At 42.5% G+C, this 5,300-nt stretch overlaps 1 non-coding gene across 1 annotated transcript; it reads right to left on the bottom strand.

Moving 5' to 3' along the window:
- Window positions 1-869: 869 nt before the first annotated feature.
- On the bottom strand, window positions 870-983 carry LOC115227116. Its single transcript, XR_003883074.1, has one exon. It is a non-coding gene; the product is annotated as a U6atac minor spliceosomal RNA (small nuclear RNA).
- Between the last annotated feature and the right edge of the window lie 4,317 nt (window positions 984-5,300).

The following is a 5,300-nucleotide window of genomic DNA, read 5'->3' as shown; positions in this document are numbered from 1 at the left end:
ATATATATATATATATATACTTTTATTCTTTTATTTGTTTCAGTCATTTTATTGCGGCTATGCTGGAGCACCACCTTAAGGTCAAACAAATCGACCCTAGGACTTATTCCTTGTAAGCCTAGTACTTATTCTATTCGTCTCTTTTGCCGAACTGCTAAGTTACGGGGACGTAAACACACCAACATCCGTTGTCAAGCGATGGTAGGGGGACATACACACACACATACACAAACATATGCATATATACGTCGCGCTTCTTTCAGTTTCCATCTACCAAATCCACTCACAAGGCTTTGGTCGGCCCGAGACTATTGTACAGGACACTTGCTCAAGGTGTCACGCAGTAGGACTGAACCCAGAACCATGTGGTTGGCAAGTAAGCTACTTACGACATAGCCAATCCTGCACCTATATGTATATATATATATATATATATATATATATATATATATATATGTGTGTGTGTGTGTGTGTGTGCGTGTGTCTACTCACACAAACACACACACACATATGTGTGTGTGTGTATGTATGCATGTGTGTATATATGTATACTCTTTTACTCTTTTACTTCTTTCAGTCATTTGACTGTGGCCATGCTGGAGCACCGCCGTTAAATATAAAGACAGACGAAATACCTATTTCTTTACTGCCCACAAGGGGCTACCCACAGAGGGTACAAATAAGGACAGACAAACAGATTAAGTCGATTACATCGACCCCAGTGCGTAACTGGTACTTAATTTATCGGCCCCGAAAGGATGAAAGGCAAAGTCGACCTCGGCGGAATTTGAACTCAGAACGTAACGGCAGACGAAATACGGCTACGCATTTCGCCCGGCGTGCTAACGTTTTTACCAACTCGCCGCCTTAAAAATAGGTTGCTCTAAAGTAGAGAGCAATGCCCATATGTGTTAAAAAGATTGATTGAGCTCTTCCGTCCTTGTCAAAGGGGACTGCTGACCGTCTCTCCTTTTTTGCAACACGTGTAAGAAAATACAGGAGGATCAGTTTATTATGGTGTCTATTTCACGTATTCCCATCTCAGAATAACACAGTTATTGCAATGGTCTTATACAGCTTTTCTAAGCCCTGTAAAAGAACTCAGAAGATTCAAGCCTTTCGCGATACTCTTAAAGTCAGGAAGTTTTCAGCACTTCCTCGTATGTAACGAATAACTTCCTAGATTCTAAGGTACTATTCAAAACCTAATGCGAATTTTTCTATAAGCGCCTTTCCTATTGTTCTCGACTTTTGCACAAGGAAATTTATAAGTGTCAATGGGAAAAAAGGACTGTCCAAGGCACATCTGACGTCGGACATTCCAGGAAGAACTCAAACGCACGAAGAGCACTTGGACAGAAGAAGAGAGAACTGCGGTAGAACCACAACGATAACGAAAGTTCGCTGCTTTCTGTACCTAACAACGCGAGAAGGTTTCACACACGCACGCACATACGCGAGCGCGCGTGCCTGCAGTAAAATAACCTTACGTGACATGACATGACCACAAGTACAGACGTGAATTTCTGGTATTTTGAAATATACGGTCGTCATTGCTATCATGGCGTACTTAGTTGTAAACAATGAAAGGTTCGGCGTGATAAAGCATCCCCCAGCTTCACATACATATATACATACATGCATACATACATACATACATACATACATTCAAATAAAGAAATATATACATACATTCATATACATACATACACAACCATATAATACATGTATGCATACATACATATACATATATATATATACATATATATATATATAATATATATATATATATATATATATATATATGCGTACGTATGTATGTACATACGCGCACAAAAATGTATACATACATTCATACATACATACATGCATACATACATACATACATACATACATACATGCATGCATACATACGTACATACATACACACATATATATACATAATGCATTTGTACGTGTGTCTGTGTGTATACATATATGAGAGAAAGTGCTGCATGCGTGCGTGCATCTATGTGCGTGTGTGTGTGTATGTGTGTGTGTGTGTGTGTGTTTGTATACATAGTCAAGAGAAAAAGAGAAAGAGGAAAGAGTGAGAGAGAAAGAGAGAAAAAGAGAAAGAAAGAAAGAAAGAAAGAAAGAAAGAGAGAAAGAAAAAAGGGAGAGAGCGACACTGAGGCAGAGAGACAGAAGGACAGAGAGAGTACGAGTAAATATCAAACCGTTGCTGGGCAGCGACTTACACTGGAGTGAGTACGGAAAATGCGTGAGTATCATGTGTATATATGTTCACGTGTGTGTGTGTGCACGTGTGTGTGCGTATGTGGGTGTGTGTGTATGTGGGTGTGGGTGTGCGCGCAGGCGCGTCTATTTGTATGCGTGCGTGCGCGTGTATGTGTGTGTGTGTGTGTATTGGGAAGCGTGGAGTGGACGAAGAGGATGACAATCTCAGAATTGTTACCAATGACAACGACAACGGAACGTCTCTTTGTCACACAGACAGACAGACAGACAGACAGACAGACACACACACACAGACACACACTCACACACACACAAGCATGAGCATGATAAACAACAGAAAAAAGAAAATAGTAAAAAAACGTAGCAAAAATAAAAAATATAAATCTATGGAAGATACTATTACGATTGTTGTGAAACTGTCACCGATAGGTAAACAACAGGCATAGCAGTAATGTCAACAGCAGCAGCACCAGCAACAGCAGCAGCAACAGAAGCAACAGCGGCCGTAGAAAGGGTGTGTGGCGGCAGCGACGGCGTTGATAAATTACAGATATTATCATCATCATCATCACCACCATCATCGTCGTCATCGTCGTCGTCGTCGTCATCGTCGTCATCATCATCATCATCATCGTCTTCATTATCATCGTCATCATCATCATCCCCACCATCATCATTTCGATCATCATCATCGTCGTTATCCTCCTCCTCATCCTCCTCATCCTCATCATCATCGCCATCATCATTCATCATTCATCATCTTCACCATCATCATCATTCATCCTCATCATCATCATCATCATCGTGATCATCAACATCATCATCATCATTATCATCATCATCATCATCATCATCATCATCATCATCGTGATCATCATCATCATTATCTATAACAATAACAGCAACATCTACCATTGCTATGGCAACAACAGAAGCAACAGTAGCAATAACAGTGACAGCAACAACGATAACAACAACAATATCAACAGCAACATCTGCAGCAACAATAAGAAGAGCAAAAGCAGTAACAACGCCAACAACGACAACAATAGCAACAATAGCCATTACAAAAATTACTGCAATAACAATAGCAACAGTTATGGCAGCAATAACAACAGCACTAACGGGAGCAACAACAACGATAGCAACAAGAACAACAATAATAGCTATAACAGAAACTACAATAGCATCACTAGCAACAACTCCAGCTACCACAGCGATAGCAACAGCAATATCAGTCACAATAACTGGAGCAACAACGGCGATAGCAGCAGCAGCAGCAACAACAACAACAACAGCAACAACAACAGAAAGAACATGAATAATAGCAATAACAATAGCAACAATAGCAACAACTTCAGCAACAACGGCGATAGTAACAGCAACAACAACAGGAAGAACACGAATAATAGCAATAACAATAGCAACAACTCCAACTAAAACAGCGATAGCAACCGCAATAACTGGAGCCATAACGGCGATAGCAACAGCAACAATGGAAAGAACACGAATAATAGCAATAACAATAGCAACAACTCCAGCAATAACGGCGATAGCAACGTCAACAATAGAAAGAACAAGAATAATAGCAATAACAATAGCTAGAATAGCAACAATAGAAATAATAATAACTACAATAGCAACAACAGCAATAACTCCAGCAGCAACAACGATTGCGACTGCAATATCAGCCAGAATAATGGGAGCAACAATAGCAGTAGTAACAACAATTAGCAACAGAAATGAAAACAGCAGCAAAAACAATAGCAACAACAATGATCACTACCATCACCACAACAATAACAATAGCCATAACAACAACAACAATAACCACAATACAATCAACAATAGCAACAACACATATAGTAACAAACGACAACGGTGCCAAAAGAAATATCACCGGCAGCGGTAGCAGTAACAGCAGCAGCAGTAGCAGCAGTAGTAATAGCAGCAGTAGTAATAGCAGCAACAACAGTTGCAGAAGTAGCACCAGCACCAGCAGCAGCAGAAGCAGAAGCATCAGTAGTAACAAAAGCAGCAGCATCACAACAGCAGCAGCAGCAGCAAAAGTTGTCGCATCAACAGTAGCAGCAGCTGCAGCAATAACAGCAGCAGCAACAACCATAAAAGCAGCAACAGCAGAAGCAGCAGTGACAGTAACAGCAGCAATGCAGCAACAGCAGCAACAGAAACAACAACAGCAGCAGCAGCAAAAGAACCCAGCAGCAATGCAACAGCAGACCCAATAGCAGCAACAAAACAATTGCAGCAGCAATGCAACAACAGCAGCAGCAACAAAAACCACCACCAGCTGCAATGCAACATCAGTAGCAGTAATGCAAGGGGGCAGCAGCAGCAACAAAAAACAGCAGCAACAGCAATCACCACCTCAACGGCAGCACCGCCAGCAAGCTACACTCAACAGCAGCAACAATAACAAATAGGAACAGCAGCAGCAACAACAGTTGGCGAAATCTGAACAGCAGCAACAGCAGCAGAACAGCAGCAACAGCAGCAGAACAGCAGTAGAACAGCAGTAGAACAGCAGCAACAGCAGCAGAACAGCAGCAGAACAGCAGCAACAGCAGCAGAACAGCAGCAACAGCAGAAGAACAGCAGCAACAGCAGCAGAACAGCAGCAGAACAGCAGCAACAGCAACAACAGCAGCAGAACAGCAGCAACAGCAGCAACAGCAGCAGAACAGCAGCAGAACAGCAGCAACAGCAACAACAGCAGCAGAACAGCAGCAACAGCAGCAACAGCAGCAACAGCAGCAGAACAGCAGCAACCGCAGCAGAACAGCAGCAACAGCAGCAACAGCAGCAGAACAGCAGCAACAGCAGCAACAGCAGCAGAACAGCAGCAACAGCAGCAACAGCAGCAGAACAGCAGCAACAGCAGCAGAACAGCAGCAACAGCAGCAGAACAGCAGCAACAGCAGCAGAACAGCAGCAACAGCAGCAGCGACTGCAGCAACAGCAGCAGAATCAGAAGCGGTGCAACTGATGGCAGGAAAAGCAACAGCTGCCACGGGCCAGCGGAGGGGAAATCATCTAAG

Source organism: Octopus sinensis, unplaced genomic scaffold (assembly GCF_006345805.1).
Source record: "Octopus sinensis unplaced genomic scaffold, ASM634580v1 Contig01831, whole genome shotgun sequence".
Taxonomy (NCBI): domain Eukaryota; kingdom Metazoa; phylum Mollusca; class Cephalopoda; order Octopoda; family Octopodidae; genus Octopus; species Octopus sinensis.
Note: the sequence above shows the minus strand (reverse complement) of the source record. Positions and strands in the feature narration are given on the sequence as shown.